Source organism: Nasonia vitripennis (genome assembly GCF_009193385.2).
Source record: "Nasonia vitripennis strain AsymCx chromosome 4 unlocalized genomic scaffold, Nvit_psr_1.1 chr4_random0004, whole genome shotgun sequence".
Classification (NCBI taxonomy): Eukaryota; Metazoa; Arthropoda; class Insecta; order Hymenoptera; family Pteromalidae; genus Nasonia; species Nasonia vitripennis.
The window spans coordinates 2,140,053-2,159,331 of NW_022279639.1; the positions used below are offsets into that span (position 1 = coordinate 2,140,053).

A 19,279-nucleotide genomic window follows, 5' to 3' on the forward strand; every position below is an offset into this window, starting at 1 on the left:
AGCAACGAAACAAGGCTTATAACAACTAAAAAAGTTACTGTCATCATATCAAATACCATACCTAAATGTTGTGCTAACTCTCAGAAGCTGCGAATATTCTCAAACATAATTTCGATGCTAGAGAAATTTATATTTGAAAGGTAGATTACATCCTTTTTTCTCGGATTCCTCTAACAGGTTTTTCTTCAAATGATCTAAGGTCTCATAGTATGCATAAGTTCTATCCTTAAATTTCTTTTTTAGGCACGACCGCGACACGGAAGTGCCTTATAGTTTTGTCATCGAAAAATGTGTGAGATGCGATATCTCACGCAATTTTTGACCGATCAAGCTGAAATTTCGGGAGGTCTCCTCTCGCACAAACATAAAACTAATTTTTTTATCCCGATCGTCTGCATTTTTTTAAAGTGCGGGCACAATTTGTTCAACTTGCGTGTTTTTTGAATAAAAATGTTGGTGTTACACGATTATCTCTGAGAAACTTTTATCTTTAAACTTTGAGGCTATACATTTTACATAAAAACCTTAAATGTAAACGTTGTAGATATTCTAAAAACGCAACTTTATACTATGATAAACATTTTTTCAAAACGCTTATACATAAACAACAACCCTAGAAAAAATTTTTGCTACATATAATTCAATAACAATTTCGGTGTGACACGCCCTATCTGGCCCAAAAGCTTTAATTGATTGCCTGACGCTCGCGCGAAGCGTGAGCATCAGTTAATATCGAGGCTAGCGATGCAAGGCGTCAAGCCACCACGGCCGTAAGGCCGAGTGTGGCGCACTACTTCTTAATTTTCCCAGTATTCGTATTGTATTTCTTAAATCTTTCCGTGCCTTGAATTGCCCCTAAGTTATCAAGAATCTGCTATGCTTTTTATTCTTCCTTGATTTTTATCGACTGAAAATCCGTTGTTTATTTTGTTATGAGAAAATAAGTAGAGAAACTCCTCTTCCTCTGGCCTATTTTTTAAAACAGAAATTAAGTGGTAGATAGTATACAAATACTACTCATGATTTTTTATCTTCCGAAAAAAGGCGCTGTTTAGATAAATTTGTCTACACAGCCACGAATCGAGATTTGCGATCACGATTTTCATACAATTTGAGGGGAAGCTGAAATTGTTTTCAATTTTTTCTATATTAAAATGATTAATATTTTAGAATTAGAAAGTTGTGTACAACTTTTTTTGAGGATTCAAAAATCATATTTTTCAATCGAGGATGATGTTTGTGCACGTCGAGGGTGCCGTAGGTGTCCGAGACGGACACTAGTGCTCAAATCATCATCCGAGCAAACATGGTTATTCACAAAAATTATTGATAAAAATATATAAAAAATATGTATTTAATGAATATTGATATGAAGAAATCAATTTATCATTAAACAAGGTTTTAAATAAATTATGAATATTCGAATTTTTGTTGCCTTGAAGTAAACTTTTTAACCCATTAAAAACCAGGCAAAACCTGGCAGAGATATCGAGAAATGAACTGGGCCATCCTTTGCATAACCAAAAAAAAATACCCGTGTTTTTTCTTTTGTCGATCACAATTGTTTATAACAAATTATTTAAACAAATAACCCGAAATGAAGACCTGCGGAATACCGTAGTGTTGCATGCTACAATTGGATTAGCTTATTTTTTTTTCAAAACCTTCCGTGTTAGAGATCACGTTTGAGTGGCAGGCTAACGGTGGTACATCAATAGTGGTCTACATCTAAGATGGATGAGAAGGATGATTTACATGTGAAAAGTTTGTTCCTGTTTTAGACTCATAAATTGAACTCTGACAAAAAAACGATACATAGATTTTTGTCGTGTTTTTGCCCGTAGAATCGATATCCGCATTCAGTTTTGCAAAATTACAACATTTTGGGTTATTTGTTTAAATAATTTGTTATAAACAATTGTGATCGACAAAAGAAAAAACACGGGTATTTTTTTTGGTTATGCAAAGGATGGCACAGTTCGTTTCTCGATATCTCTGCCAGGTTTCGCCTGGTTTTGAATGGGTTAATGTATAGATACTAAAAAATTCAGGAATTCGTATTAATGTATCAATTGTTGTGATACGGTGTCGAATAATTTAAAGTACATAGTTTATAATTCCCACGTAACTAGCAATAATTAACAAAAACACTTTTTCCAAGTTTTAATATTTAAAAAGAAAATTAAGAAAAAACACTTTAGTTCTTCTAGTCAATTAGCTCCAAATAGGATTTAGAAAAAAAACACAATTTGCTGACATTCTTAGGAAGATAAACGCTGAAACGGTCCGCGATGTGTTAGACGCGAACTCGTGAGATTCGTGATCCGAGGTTAGTGATGAGGAGATAAGCACAGTCGAAGAATAATGATTGTCTTCGATCCACCCAGTAATATCTGTGGAGTGGACAAAAGGCTTCCATATCCTCTGAAGTGGAAGACCCACCAGAGGAGAGCTGCTCGTCTGTTGGAGGAGATGAGTAGGGTATATTCACTACGCATATCCTGCACACTTAGGTAAACCACGCAGCTTTTAGACTGATGTGTGAGGTACTACCATCTCACCACGAGTCTCTGACCAGATAGCCCCACCTAAGAACAGGGTACTACCATCCTAAACCGGTGACACATCTGAAGGAGGGATAGGAGTGGATGATACTAATTATTATTAAAGGATTTGAGTCATTGTAATAATATGTTTACAAATGATATTCACTTGATTGTTGTTTATATGCCTACTATTTATTCACTTGATTGTTGTTTATATGCCTACTGGGTATAGTGGAGACTGGAGCAAGAAGCGAGAGCTATTATTCGCTAGTTGCTCAGTTGAGAGCCAAATCATTAATGCTCGCTGCTGGCTCCGGGGCTCCTTATATGCTTGTGTCGGTCCCTCTCTCCTGGGTTGTATGCTCGCACGCCATCTATCAGCGGATAGGTAGACTATTTATATTTGGCTACTAGCGCTACTCAGTCGGTAACTTGCCTACTCCAAGCAAGTTATCTGTTGCTGCTCTCTTATCGTCCAAGCGTGGCCTGCCGTCTCAACGCAAATCCCAAACTAGAGGCACTTGGGAATAGCGATAACAAAATACTCAAGACGGCAGCGGGGGATCGACTACTGGAACCTTGGCACTCCAAAGAAGTAAAGACAAGTAAGCTTCAAGATGCGGTCAGAGAGGTACTCGAGGATGGGGCCACAATAAAGGCACTCCAGCATAACTTGGTCTTTGAAACAAAGGATCTTGATATGCTCACTTCTGGGCAGAATATCTTAGACGCCCTGCATAGGGAATTCACGTAAAGTATAAACTGTTAGACGAGACAGCGATAAAAATGGTGCAAAAAACCTACGGAGACACGAAAACTCATAGAAAAAGATCAAGGTGAGTTAGGTAAATTAAAGAATAACACAAATAAAATAAGAGAGACTACCGTTTAGATGCAATAAATGCCTCGGCTTCTGGCATATTGCTAAAATGTGTATAAGCACGTAAGACCGAAGTCAATGCTGCTTTAAATGCAGTAAATCGGGGCATACAGCGAAAATCTGCATCAACAAGCCAAGCTGTATTCTCTGCCACAGAGAATATGGAGTAAAAGAAAGTGACCATGCTATGAGTAGTTACGCATGCCCAGCCTACCAAGCAGCATTAAAAGTAGGGAAAAAAAGAGTATGAGGATATTACAACTTAATCGTATTTACTGTGAAGTAGCTAAGAACCTCATTTACCAGTATGTTCATGAGTAGAAGGTAGACGTAACCTTTGTGCGCAAGCAATGCAGAAACCTGGAAGAGTCAGCATGGAACTCTGACGTTTATCTTTAAAAAATAAGTCAAATCATCGTCAGTATGAAACTTTAATTAATGATAAGGATAAAAAGAATTGTATAAAAAGGATGTATACAATCAATATTTCGTGTAACTTTATCTGTACAGCTTGTTTAACAATGTATATTTCATAATAAAAATAAAAGGGGTACACATTTTGACTAGTGTACTGCCAGTAGAACCTCCTTAAGATTTCTTCCAGGTCCGCAGTTCCCGTCTTCTGATTCGATGACACTCACTGCAGGCAGCGTCAATTTCTTTATCCCACCAGTATACTGACAATCGTCTATTATTGGGAGCCCTCCTCGGCACCGTTGCATCACAGGCTTGGGTAATACTTCCTATTACCTGCTCGACCTTATCATTCGCTTCGAAATGTCTCCTTATCATAATTTTCCGTTTTCCAACCGACTCTTTTTGTCGCTGTCCTTCCGTTGAATCTATGTTTTGATATTCCTATCTCTATCATTATAGCTTGGTGGTCACTATGTTATAACCCACCCGCAGGCTCTCTCGCACAAGCCCCTGGATGCCGGCAACCCGCTCGACAGCGGCGCGGCGCGCCCACAGCGCCGCTAGTACCACGCGCGGCCGCCAGGCGGCTGCCGTAATCCCCAAAGAGGAGCAGCGCCTTGGAGGGCATATAAGCGGGCCGGTTTCCAGGCCGAGGCACCTCTCCCACCCCGCATCAGACCGCGTCTGAGTGGCAGCAACGGAGTCCAGGCTACTTGCACAGTACACTCTAGCGCAATAAATCTGATTTTTGTTCGCAAAAGAAAATACTTCGTGTATTTCTTTTCCCCCTTCCCTAATCAGCACTTCTCAGCGCTAATTCGGCGCACATCGATGCCGACCTTTCGAACTCTTCAGGAGCTGAGGGCCGAGTGCAACTTGCTGCATCTGCTGCTTGCCGAGACCAACCGTGCGCTTATCTCAGAGCGACGCCAGCATCGGAGGTCTCCCACTGCCGACGCCGCCGTCCAGACCGATCCCACACCAGATCGCCGGCACGGCAGTGCTCAAACGGATCTGCCGCTGCCCGCCTCTCCACCGCCTGGGTCAAGGCCAAACACCCCAGGATCATCATTCGACGTGCTGAACGCCGAATGGCCCGAACATCTACAGCTGATAGATGTCCCTGCGCAGCTCACGATTGATCCAGAGCTCCAGGACATTCGTCTCTGCCATCGGGCAACCCCGACTCCGGCAGCCGCAAATCCGACAACGCAGTTACAAATCATCAGTCGTCATCAAAATGATAAGACTCCCCACTTTCCCCTTTGTAAATTGGGTGGTGCAACCTACACCGGGTTGGGCGGCCCTCCCTCATCCAGACTCGATCCAAGAGTCGACCTAGAGAGGTCCGAGCAGTGTCCGCTCTCTAGGCAACGAAGAAGCCAAGGACTGTAAGCCTCAGCAGGCCCTTTCTGCCTGCCTGCCTCCTCACCGCCTGCTTTACAGCAGGCCTCTTCATCACTCCGCTCTCCAAGGAGCGAACTCCACTGACACCAGCGGGCTGCGTATCGCAACGAGCGCACGTGCCTCCTTCTCTTCACCCGACCTTTTTTAGACCACCCCGACTAGCCTGCTTACATCAACTATTTCTGTAATGATCGCTCACCGTCCACGATCTAAGAAAGCCAATCATGCAGCTGCTAACAAACGTGAGATCTATGGTGGACCCTGCGTCTCCTCTTTGAAATGTGTAAGAACATTCCTGGTTAACTAAGACCAAGTCAAAGAGGGCGAATGCTTCCAATACTGCTCGTCCTCTTTCGTTCGTTTTTTGGCTGCCTCACTCTTCTGCCCAGGCGTTAAAATCGCCTGATATCAGTATTAGTTTTCTTTCTACAGCATCCTGTACTAGCCGGTCCAACAGTTGTCTGAATTGTTCTATCGACGCGTTAAAAGAAGCATAGCAGCTGTAAATGTCGTGTACGTCTCCGCATGCCCATATCGCCGCTTTACCAGTGCTGTCCATATCCTACGATGGTTTGTTCAGGTCTCTGTATTGTTCACAGACGATAGCTATGTGGATATCTGTCTCACGGACATACTGGCTCAGTAGGTCCTGTGTAGTCTAAGACTTGGGGTTGTTTGGATTTTTCTTCCCTGAGATTCTGAGCGTTAGCATTGCTGTAAGTTATCATCTGCCATGCAGAGATTCTTATAGCTTGCTCTTATGATTCGTGCAAGATCTTTAATTTTTTTGTGCACATCGTGCCTGTTCCTGACATAGTCCATTAATTCCTCTATCCCTGTCTGCATCAACCTATATTTCCATATCACCTGCGTCTCTACATGCAGCAAGGGTCAGGTGACAAACCTCTGTGGCTTTTTAGTAAGTTGCTCCCCCCCCCCCTTCTTTCCAATCTATATGGGGCCAGCGCCGACCACCGGGGCTTTCACCCGATCGGAATCGACGGCAAGACTGGGCTCTGTGGCTTGACCTGCTTGGGATAGTAATGTTACTAACTCACTATCTATATTTAATTTTTCTTTGGGGTTTTCCTTCTAGCCTATTTGGTCCGCGAAGCATATTTTATATCTGCTCTACCCTTCGGCCGGTTGAGGGGACCTCAACGCGCCGATGAGCATTCCCCGATTTACCACCCAAGGAACGCGCCACATACGGGGTATCGGCATCCCCGCGCGGTGTGTGTGAATTTGTGTGTGTGTGTGTATGTACCGTAATATTTCTGGAACTACTTCGTCAATATCAACAAAATTTGACAGGTGTATCTATTTTTGGATTCTGAATTTGGAAAAAACAGTTATTGTTTATTTCCTCATCTATTTTTCTTTTTATGACCATTTTGTGATTATTGAAAAACACTATTTTGTGTTTTTTTTTAAATCATCCCATTATTACAAACAATTTAGCTATAATGCATTTGAAAGAGAATAAAATGACCCACTTTTCCTCGTTCGGTCCTCACAATCGACTGCTCTGTTCGGCAGATAAAATGAAACAGGTAATTTTTTTAATGTATATCTCTAAAACTAAACATCATAACCTAACAAAAAAAAATCATGTAGATGGGTCACATGACAAACAATATACTATTAAAATTTCAAGTGATTAGACTACACTTTTTTCGGTATTAAATCGAAAATAGAAAAAAAATGTTTTTTTGTGCCTCGATTACGGACGTAAAAAGGCTTTACTGCACTTAAGATTTTGGAAAAAGGTGGATATTTTAGGTGTTTTGGCTAAGTTTATTGCGCAGCTTCAAACCCCTATGGATCTTAAGACATCAAGGTTTGAATTTTTTTTGAAAATTTTTTGATATTTTATATCTCTAAAACAATCTAGTCCAATGCTTCAAAATGTTATTTGGTGGTTAACCATACAAAAGCCATTTGCTGTTAAATTTTTAGATGATTTTTTTAATTGGTTATCAAATAAAGAGCTGAAATGTAAAAACCGATTTTTCTCACTCACTCTTTGGGATATGGGTTATTTAATTTAAATCATACCTTCAAGCGCCGTTTTGCAGGCATTAAAGAAAAATTTATTTATTGACATTTTAAAAGCATAAATATACAGTATACTAAAACAATATTCCATTTATAAATTTAGTGGGAGGAAGCTACGTACCGATGAATTGGCAGCGGTCTTTTTATTTGCAAGGGCCGTCATCAATGTAAAAATTTATTGAGTAATTAACGATAACACCATTTTTTAGAATAATTGGTGTGGTGCTAATGCATTTGAAGTCAACGAATTCAAAAATTCAGTTAGTATTTAGTCTAATAAATTATCGTCATTTTAAGTTTTAATTTTATCATCACTATAAAATACAAAACTTGTAACATTAATCTTATCAATTACATTTTCATTTAATTCAAATATGTTTGAATTTGAAGGAAATATGATTACTCTGTTTTTCAACAATGAATTATTTAGATATATTTTATGTCTCAACATTTCTGTAATTAAACTCTAGGAGAAACTTTTAATTGAAGTAAAAAGGATGGGCGAGTTTGATATATAGTGTATTATCATGCATGTCTGTAATTTTGTTTACAATGAAGTGACAGATTAAAAAACAACTGACTTGTGTAAAACAAGTTAAGTTTGAAATCATATTTTTTTATTTACAATACGCTAAAAATCATTGTTCGAATTTAGAGCTGATGACTCAAATGGTTGGTAATTTAAACTTAAGTAATATGTTAATCAATTGCAAACAACTCTTAAGATACTTATCGCGTAACTTGCCATGCCCGTTACATTTTGTTCATGATTTCATCTAACTGTAAGTGTAACTTTATACATATTTTATTTGTGTCTAGCTTATTTCATAGTTTACTTCAGAGTACATACTAATCTGACAAAAAAACTCTAAAGTCACCAGACGTAACGATGACTTCCCCCCGCCCAGAGGATACTTATTGCCACAAAAATCTTGTAAAAATGCATCTATTGCGTCAAAAGCATGTTTAGATGCCATTAATATTTTATCCCAGATAACTTTTGACATTTTTTAAAAATATTTTACATCTTGAATTGGGGGGAATATTACATGTTGTTTTTGCATTAATGTTTAATGGTAATTCAAAAGTACAAATAATGATTTCACCAAATTTGCAGCAATTGCAGTCAATGTTATTGTGAGAAAAGTTATATTTAATATCATTAAGTATTAATTAATAATATTTTTTGTTGTTTTTTTTTTTGTTTATTCGGAGAGTTGGAGACTGCTGACGCAGGACTATCGCCAGGCATACCCACTAAAACTCCACCTCTTATAGGGTTGCGAAAACCCTTTTGGTATCCGCTTTCGCATTCCTTCGGGGGGGGGGGGGGGGGGGGGTCGCCTGTCTTAAGATATGCTAGCCATCAACTAGTCTTGTAACCAACCGTTATTATTTTTGGCGCGAAGAACCGTCTCCACGTACGCCGTTATCTCGCCCCAATTCTGCTTGCTGCCAAGCATTGTTTCGACTACAGTCTCGGGCTTTATAGCCCAATGGGAACAGTCAAAACCCGTGTGTCTCACGTCGTCCTGTTCGTCACCGCAGTACTTACATATTGGTGTTACCACCCTGTTCATCGCGAACAGGTAGCTTCTAAAGTATCCGGGATCGGTATCCGAGAAAAATTGGGTAAGGTAAAAGTTGACCTCCCCCCATATCCTGTCCACCCACGGACCTAGATCTTTTATAAGGGTCCTAGTCCATTTAGCCTTTAAATAATCGATTCACCTAGTCTGCCAATTGCGCAATATTATTTCTCTTTCTTCCACGGCAATGGAGATGTTGCTCGACGCTAAGCGAGCCTCGTAGATCCGCTTGCGTTCAATCGCAAGAAGATCCACGGGGATCACCCCCGCGATTACCATCGATGCCTCGGGCGCGACCGTCTGGTAGCAGCATGCTATTCTAAGGATCCCCCTTCGCTGTAACGCCATAATCTTTTTCCGATACTTATTCATAGTCATAGCGTCGGCCCACACCTAATATAACCTCCATATAACAGGATAGAGTTAGTGGTCGCCATGAGTAGCCGCCTAACTGTCGGCCTAGGCCTAGTCCCACAGGCGTCAGCCATGAGTCAGCTAAGTTGCGCTATCCTAGTCGTAGCTTTTTTACAGACGCGATCTAGGTGTTCCCCGTAGTTCAGCTTTGTGTCTAAAGTTATTCCTAGATACTTGACTGATGGTTTCGTCGTTATAGTCTCGCCGCCTACTCTTATAGGTATAATATTCGGTATTAGCTTTCCTGTCAATAGGACAATTTCGGTCTTATCAAGCGCTAAAGTCAATCCGTGGTTCGCCATCCACCATAGCACCCTGCTCATTCTGTGCTGTTATAACCGCGGCTACATCGTCTGCGTATCTAACAAACATCACGTCCCCTGGCATTTCGAGTTTTACAAGCCCGTCGTACAAGATACCCCAGAAGTCTGGAGCCAAAATCGAACCCTGCACTACTCCTGCAGTTATAGGTCTTCTTCTATGTCCTTCTTTCGTTTCATACTCGATAACCCGGTCCCTCAGATAATCTTCGGTAAGACGCATAATGTATTGCGGCATACCGAATGATTCTAAGGCAGCAATTATGTTGGTCCATCTTGTCGAGTTGAACGCGTTTTTTACGTCTAACGTAACTAGAATCACAATATCTCTAGTCGCGTGTCTAACTTCTTCTACTTTCTTTACCGTGTCTGTTACCTCTCTAACAACCCCTATGGTGGATCGCTCTTTTCTAAAGCCATACTGTTTATCGGAAAGGTCTCCCGCTTCGCGTACGGCCCTCAGTATTCGCGGTTTAACCAGTGCTTTCCCCGTTTTTTTCATTGTGTTCAAAAGACTCAGTAGCCTATAGGAAATGTCCGTATCCGCTTCTTTTTTTTCGGTTTTTCAATTAGTATGAATCTCGCTGTTTTCCACCGCGAGCTAAAAACTTCCTGCATCAGGAACTGGTTGTACATCTTCAAGAGCAGCTCAGGCCGTTGCGACGCGACGATTCTGAGCATTTCCACAGAGATGTCATCCAGTCCCGATGCCCTGCAACTTTTAAGGGACAAAGTTGCCGCGATGAGTTCGCCTTCTGTAAAAAGAGGTATCTCGTCTGCCGGTATTTCCGCCACTTCTGTCTGGGCTCTGATGGGGTGTGTGGGAAACAGCCCATCGATTACTTTTTCCATCGTTTCAGGTTCCATAGGTTTCGTGCGTTTCATTTCGCCCATCTTTCGTGTAACAATCGCGTATCTATCATCGAATGGTCTTTCTCAACGTCGTCGATGATGTTTGTCCAGCAGCGGCGCTTACTCTCTTTTATCGCGTCTGTGAGAATTGTTCGCAATTCGTCCTGTCTTTTGAAAAGGTCCCGGGCTTCAGGCCTTTTCTATTTTCAGGCTCTTTGAGCCCTTCTTCTAGCATAAAAATTTTCTCTCATAAGCTCCGCAATGTCGTCTGTCCATCAGTACACCGGTCTTCTCTGGTGGCTGGTAGATACCCTGGGCATGGTCGCATCGCAGATCTCAGTAATCAGATTAGTAGTTCTCTTGACTATTGTCTCTGCTCTTTCGCGTCTGCCTTATTCATGTAAGATCCCGTTGGATAGGAAGTCTTTGAATTAACTCCGCAAGTGTCTCTTGGTTCATGCTTCGGGTGTTCCATCTTGGCACTCAACTACGGTTTCTCCTTGTACTGGTCTGAAGTTCTTCGTTGATATTGAATAGAATATACTGGTAGTCGCTAGCTGTATATTCTTCCATGACGTGCAAGTCTCTTATGTTGCGAATCGTCATTTTGCTTGCGAAGGTTACATCCGGTATGGATTCCCTGAGGCCTGTTCCATGGTAGGTAGTGGTATTACCCTTGTTCGCTACTATCAAGGTCAGCTTGGCTGTCATCTCGAGAATGGCTCTGCCTCTTGGGTTCGTCGTCGGCATGCCCCATTCCGTGGCCCTTGCGTTAAAGTCGCCCCCAATCACAATTTCCCCGGATACCTTGTCTTCTTCCGTACCCGTATTCACCAACCCACGCCCAAGCACCCAAATGGCGGCGGTTTTTTCGTCATTTGACGCCTTTGTGTGCCTTTACCTGACTCAAAATGTCAGCATAGGTTTTGCCACTCTCCGGCTTTATCAGAATGGCGTCCGTCCTCTGACGTGGAATCTTCTCTACTCTTTTCTTTGGTTGGGTCTGCTCCGGTTTGTCCTTCTGTTTCTGCCAGCAGGAAGGCAAAAAAGTTCCTTCCCATTGTGTCTGTCCATGAGAAGTCTGTCCGTTCCCCTCACTGTTCCTACTTGTCGAGGGAGCACTAACATCCTTCTTGTCTTTTTTGGCAGGAGTACCGCCGCCTCCGTTGGATAATGCTCGTACCATCTTCTTCAACTTTTCCGTTTTTTGGGACTTTGCATTGTCCGCTCTAGGTTTTTGAAGGGGTTGCCTCTTCACAACATTCTCCATCTTGTCAAGAAGCGTGACAGCTTCGATCAACATTGATCCTATTAAGGATAATCCATCTTTAATCTTGGAGTTCACGCCCTTCTGCTTATCCAGGGTTTTGGTCATATATCTCACCTCCCTTATCTTGTCACGCAAGTTGGCATGGGTTATAGCCATTCCCTTGTGGTCTGGCTCTCTTCAACTACCGTTCCACTCTCGTATCGGTATCCTGCAGCATTCATGACGCTACCTATACTGGTACTGCTGCTTGATTTGTGGATTGGATATCCACCGTCTTGCGTTGTTGGCACCCTTAAGGTTTCAACTTCCAGGTTCTCCTGTGAGTTTTCCCCGAATTCGTTTGTGGTTCCCATATTATAAGCATTTTTCTCCATCCCGGTATGTGCCCGACCCCCTGGATCCCCCCGTCTATGGGGTCAGTTGACATGGCCCCAACACATGACTGTAGGCAGTGCCAGACTGGGTACATCATGTCAGGGTATAGCACGCGCTATCGCACTAGCCCACCTCCACTCTCTCTGGCCTCCCACTCCGAACAACGGTGCTCGGCTCTCTGGAGAGTTTCCAGCGGATGTCACACAATATCACGCACTGGCTTGAGCCGGTTGACCGATACTAGTTAGGTAACCGGCCTCCCGTCTTGCTGTCAGCGGGAGCCAAAGATGGTTCGGGTCACTTTGGCACGCAACCACGGGTCTTAGAGAGACCGTTAGATCGCCTCTCCATCCAGGATCTCCTTTTGGCAGCTTATGGGTCGCACCGCACGGCAAACGTGGCGGCCTGATTTGGTCCACGAAGCATATTTTATTTCTGCTCTACCCTCCGAGGCATGTGCCTTGGCGAGCACTTCCCCGTCCGCCACCCGGGGAACGCGCCACATACGGGGTGTCAGGCTTCCCCGCGTGGTTAAATATAATATTGTATAATTAAGTTTTGCCACTATCACGAGGACCGTCAACGAAATATAATTAATTAACTATGTTGTTAATTGTGTCTTTTATGTTTAAATCAAATATTTATTCCAAATCAACAGTTAAAAAATGAATTAAAGTTTTATTATGGATACATCGTCAAAATCACCTTCGATAAGTTTATTATTAACATGCATATATGATTTATCCATTGTGTTCTTTTCGTAGACATTTATTATTTTATTTTGTAAATGTTGGAATCATTTAATTTTGTACCATGTAACTGGGATTTTCCCGTCGGCGCGGAGCCGTGTAACTTCTCGCGACACTGCCTGGTACTGTAACGAGCCTGCGGCATGGCGATAGAGCAGTCTCGTTAGACGTCGCGTGGCAGCGGCCGCAGGCACGGAGAAAGAGGGCTGAGGTGGGGCGCAGGAGGGGGAAAGCGGAGCATGCGGGCCGGTGGCACGCGCCGTGACTAACTAGCTTACCGCGAGCCGCGAACGTGTTGAGAGAGACATCTTTCCAGGACGTGGTAGGCCCAGCAACAACGTCCGGGTTTGTCCTACTACAGGCAGGTGAGCGGTCGTTCGCTGTGAATAATTGCAAATATCAGCGACGTTCCACTCAGTAGTTATGATTCGAAAATCAAACAACAAATATAGATTCTGCGTCTATTTTGTAAGGATAAACGCATTAAGTCGGTGCGACGCATACCCGCTGCCGCAAATGAATTCAATTCTTAGGAAACTGTAGCAAGCTAGATACATCTCGACGATAGACTTGAGTCGTGCATACCATCAGATTTCGCTGAAAAAAGAAAGCAGACAATATACAGCTTTCACAGTACTCGGGTTGGGATTGTTTCAGTTTACGAGGCTTCTATTTGGCCTGTCAGAAGCTGAAGCAACTTTCCAGCGACTGAAGGATAAAATAATAACACCAGATTTACAGCCAATTTCGTTCGCCTATTTGGACGACATTATCGTGGCAACCGCGACATTTGAAGATCACGTCAAAGTTCTAGAAAAGCTGCTGAGGTGCGTGAAGGACGCGGGTCTGTCGAGAAGAGGTAAGATACCTCGGAGTGCTGGTAGATCGGGACGGATTCATACCGGGCACAGAAAAGATAGCACCAATAGCGCAATCCCCATCTCCAAAGAACATTAAACGGTTACGACGGTTCTCGGGAATGGCGTCGTGGTACGATACAGACCGATGCCAGTGACACCGGCCTGGAGGCAGTGTTAATACAAATAATTGACGGAAAAGAAATAGTGCCCGAATTCGCTAGCCGCGTATTAACACCAGCGGAGCAAAACTACACAGTAAGCGAGCTAAAATGCCTAACAATGATGCCCGCCGTAAAAAAATTCAGACAGTACATCAAAGGTTACAAATTTAAGGTAGTGACAGATCACAGCAATCTAAGGTGGCTGCCTTGGTAGAAATATCAACGGTTCAATGGCTTAGCATTACTAAGCCATTGAACCGTTGCTTATTTAACCAATAACGCCAATGAACCGCTTAGAAAACCGCTAAATAACCGCTTACTGTAATAGAAGCTTATACAGAGCTCCTTACAGTTAATTTGATTAAATTCAGTTTACTAATCATGCGTATACAATTGTGAGGTTGGAACTTTTATTAATAAATATAAATTTACCTATATAATTGATTATAATTAAAAATAGGTTAGGAAATGCAAAAGACATGTAATAATTTGTAGAAAATATATTTAAGTTGTATCTATAATAAGATTAAGAGGTTAGGATAATCACCAGCAAAATGAATGAGTTTAATTTTATTAATTTTCCAATTTTTTACATTTAATACAGTCCTACTCCAGTATCTGAACAAGGTTTGTATGATACGCATGCACTGTACTTCATTTCACTCGACCGTACTAAGTCAACTGTTATTTCATAATGTCATGCTGTCTGATTAAATAAAATAAATAAAAATTGTTTGTATTAGCATGATAATTGTTGTTCAACAAGACTTAACTAAAAAAGAAATCATTTGAACACTCATTGTGGCTTCGAGTTTATTAGATAAGAATTTCACATTTTTCTTGTCATCGGTGATTATGGACCAAAATCTCAAATCAGTCAATTAAAGTGATAACACAATAAAGTTTATTTAAACTTATTAATCAGCTCTTGGCATTTTCAAAGAGAGTACGATAGCTTTCAATTTGCAGTTCAAAAGTTATTGGAAAATTCTTATCTTCCAAAATTGAAAACCACGATCCAAAACTTAAAATACTTTTGAATCTTCTGAATAGCTTCTGTGCTGCAAATAGAAATCTATTGATATGTACTCTTTTTGGAAATGTCAAGAGCTCATTAATAAGTTTAAATAATTGTTATTGTGTTATCACTTTAATTGACTGATTTGAGATTTTGTTCCAAAATCACCGATGACAAGAAAAATGTGAAATTCTTATCTAATAAACTCGAAGCCACAATGAGTGTTCAAATGATTTCTTTTTTAGTTAAGTCTTGTTGAACAAGGCATTTTGCACTATTATCATGCTAATACAAACAATTTTTATTTATTTTATTTAATCAGACAGCATGACATTATGAAATAACAGTTGACTTAGTACGGTCGAGTGAAATGAAGTACAGTGCATGCGTATCATACAAACCTTGTTCAGATACTGGAGTAGGACTGTATTAAATGTAAAACGTTTCCTAACCTATTTTTAATTATAATCAATTATATAGGTAAATTTATATTTATTAATAAAAGTTCCAACCTCACAATTGTATACGCATGATTAGTATCCTAGTTATCCTAACCTCGTGACCTCAAATTAGTCTCCGGCAGACATCTTGGAAACTTAGCGGTTCCTAAGCCATATTGTTTAAATCTAAAGGTCTTAGCAAATTCGAACCGTTAATTTTCTATCAGGGTGTGTAACCTCAAAAATCTAACCGGCAAACTCGCATGATGGGCGCTGGAATTACAGGGTCATCGCTACACGGTAGAATACCGACGAAGAGCACTGCACCATGTGCCGGACGCGCTATCGCATATGCCCGAAGAAACCGAGGTAGCAATAGCAACGGTGAGTTTGGAGCCGGCAACGCGTGATAGTGGCCAGGGACATCATGGGCCCACTGTCGAGAGCCGCAAAGAGTTATGAATACATTTTGATATTATAGGACCTTTTCACGCAGTGGATTGAGTGTATCTCGTTGAAAAAAGGCAAACGCTAAGTCCGTCCTAGAGGCACTGCAAGAACGAGTAATAATGCCGAATCGGACCGTAAAGAGAAAGATCGTCGCCTACGCTGAAACCAACCATCGGATATGGTATGTGAATCTAAAAGAGATTGCCTTCTCGTATAACATGACCGAACACTCCGCTACTGAAGTTAGTCCCACGATGATGAATTTTGAGAGGCAGTTGACAACCCCTGGTGCCCCTTCTCGGTGAAGCACATGCTCGCTTGTGGACCGCAGTACTCTCATAAACGGCTTGTGTTGAAATTTGAGGTTCTATTTCTTGACTGGAAATAGGAGATGGCGCTGCTATGGGCCAGCAGTGGTTTCCTACTGCCACCTAGGGCCTGAGCATGGCTGCCACAGTAGCACCACTGTGGCATGTTATGGAACGCTGACACGGTAGCCGACAAATAACGCATTTACTACGTTATATTATCCATAAATAAACGGTACATCGATAAATTATACGCTTTACACAGCAAAATAAGTTAATTGAACATGCGTATGTCAGATAGATTTCGGGGTTATGGAAGCACATGACAGCCGTGAATCGCGCGCGCAGTACGCATGTGCCACGTCAGCGAACAGATCGAACAGACGCACACTTACACAAGGCGACTGACATATTACATCTGCGTTTAATATTGTACGCGCATGCGCAAACGGCAGCATCATTACCCGAGGTAAATCGTGCGCGCTCGCGGCGGCCTAGAGCCGGGCCAGGTGGGGGCACCATTACATTTCCGATGTAGGCCAACCGTGGCAACTACAGAGGAGCCATCTCTTTTAGCGTGGCAGCTCCGCTAACATTTCCAGGTGGGCTGCAAGCTGCGGCATAGTGGCGAGAGTGCTATTATGCACAAGGGGGCACTATACGTTGCAACACGAAAAGACATCAGTCCCCTGCGAAGAAAGCCTACGGTGACCCGCAGATGCGTCTATATTTTTCAGTGTAACACAAATCGACATCTTGTAGAATATTTTTATGAAACATTTACAGATAGAATAGGGTTGGATGAGTAAATGAAAATAGAATTCAAGATATAGACAAAGGTTGAACGAAGAAGAAGTCTCAAAAGATAACAAAATAATAAAAATATAGATTTCAATGTAGATGAAGTTCAAGCTAGAAATATTAGAATTATATTAAAGATAAGAATAGAATTCACCATAAAGAAAAAGGGAGGATGGGAATATGGTTAAAGACGCGAATATGAGTAGAGATGTCCATTCCGATAAAAACTTAAAAAAAAAAAAAAAACGTAATAACGAAGATCGGAGATAGATGGGGAATCTGAAAATAAGGAGATTAAGTTAGAAATCAGGATAACAATGAATTCGTGATAGATCCAGAGTCGTAGATAAATGTAAAGGGATATATACGTAGTCAGAAATAACGATAACATTAGAAATACGTATGAAAAAAAAAGACTGATACAGAACTAGATAGACAAAGTTCAAGATAGAGATACAAGTAAGTCGCTAAAAGTTATAAAAATGTAGATCTACATAATAAGTTAAAGAAATACAAAAACAATTGGAAACGCAATAGATACGACATTAGAAATTAAACTAGAGATAAAGGTAACGATAGATTATCCCTGAGCAACAAATTAGTTTGAAAATGTATAGCAAGCAGAAATAGAAATCGCGACAGAGATCAACATAGGTAAAAAAAGAAAATCGAGAATGAAGATGCAATCTGTGAACGGAAAGATAGAGAAAGAAATAGGGATGAAAAAGCGAAAGGATCAAATGAAAAGCTCAAGATAGGAATACAATAAGAATTCGGGATAATAATGGTGTGGCTGCTCACCAGAGCAGTGACGCACTGGGAGTTCGCGCCTCTTATAAAAAAATGACTAAAATTTATTTAAACTATAAAAAATGAAATCAAGCTAAAATCGATTAGACTGAAAATAATAAAGGAATAAAAACTACTACGATTAAAAGGCAAACTAAAATAAAAACTCTAAGTATTTGATTAGAAAATGCAAAAGCTATATTTTAACAAAAACTACAAGACGAAGCTCTCAGCTCCGTGTCGCGGTCCAGGCTGACCCTGCAGAGCACGCAGGGCAACGCTCGCCCCCGCAAAGTCACCAAAACTCGAGTTCCCCTTCCCGGGTCTCGTCCGCCGGTTTGAATCGCCAGATGCCGATGCATCTAAATCTCGAAATTTTCTCTCCGTGAAAAGCTATAAAAATCGGACCCGACTTCGCGCTTGGCGCTGAGTAAACACGGTGACGCGTGCGCTCTCGCCGCTCGGAACCTTACCCCGCGCCATGCGCAGCGCCGGGCCGTAAACGCCGAGCCGCGAACAAAGGCCCTCTTTTCCCGAACGTGCACGTGCTCCGCAGTTGTAGCGGTCTTCACATTTCGTCCCTGCTCTGTTCCCGCATTTACTCAGGTTTTCGCCCGCGACGCAGGGAAAAACTCTTGAGAGAAAAACCTACGCCAGGAACAGAGTGCATACATAAAAAATATCTTAGCCTAAACGCACGCCAACTCGTTGTCAACCATAAATCTAACAATAACTGAAACACCCATCCGCACGCCCGCTCGACCGAAGCGCAGAACAACGACTCCATTCTTTCACTTCCTAGTAGTCGATCCGGACAACATGCTCCCAACAAGCTTCGCTTGTTTTAGCCTAATCACGTTTGCGCAGGAAAATCTCGGCTTTTCCTCGCTCCGCGGTCTCTCCAATTACCGGGTGTATCCACCCGAGGGAGAGAAAAATACTCAAGTACTCAAGTGGCCACACATACTACGAAGCTTACGCGACATTTTGCATAACGCGCTAGAGCACTTGTCCGTCGATCTTTACTCTCCCTTCGATCCGCGCCCGTACGTCGGAAACGAATGACATTCGTGAAAGACTTGGAGATAAAAGTAGAGATAGCGATAAATATAGGAACAGAGTTGGTGTAGATTATAAGTGTAAAATATGAAATTTAGATATAAAGTACAAGAGAAAGATAAAGAAAGAGAATAGGATAGTTTTTGGAGTTGTTAATGAATAGTCAGAAGGATGAACCAAGAAGTAAAATACTAATAAAGAGGAATTAACCTTTGTTTCACCAGGACGTGAGCGCACGACCAGACGAATCGCCAGCGGAACTATTGTTACTCCCTTAACCCTGTGGGCTCACAGTGGCAGAGGGAGGCATCAATGTGTCGGAATGTAGATTAGGATTATACGGTGGCACCGGGTATCGCCCACGTGTGCTCACGTAGACGAGGCTCGGTGTCGTTCGGGTGTTCCGGGTTGCCTCGTGTGCTCACTATGGCAATTCGGAGTTTCGGGTTTCGGTTCGTCTACCAAATCGTCACGTGGGCTCACCAGACGATTTCGTCGGCGTAGATCTATCTCTCG

At 41.9% G+C, this 19,279-nt stretch overlaps 1 protein-coding gene across 7 annotated transcripts in view; it reads left to right on the forward strand.

Annotated features, from left to right (window-relative positions):
- LOC103317188 (protein spire) overlaps positions 1-19,279 on the forward strand; it is a 598,612-nt gene that overhangs the window by 495,642 nt on the left and 83,691 nt on the right. The gene's annotated exons all lie outside the window — the stretch shown is intronic.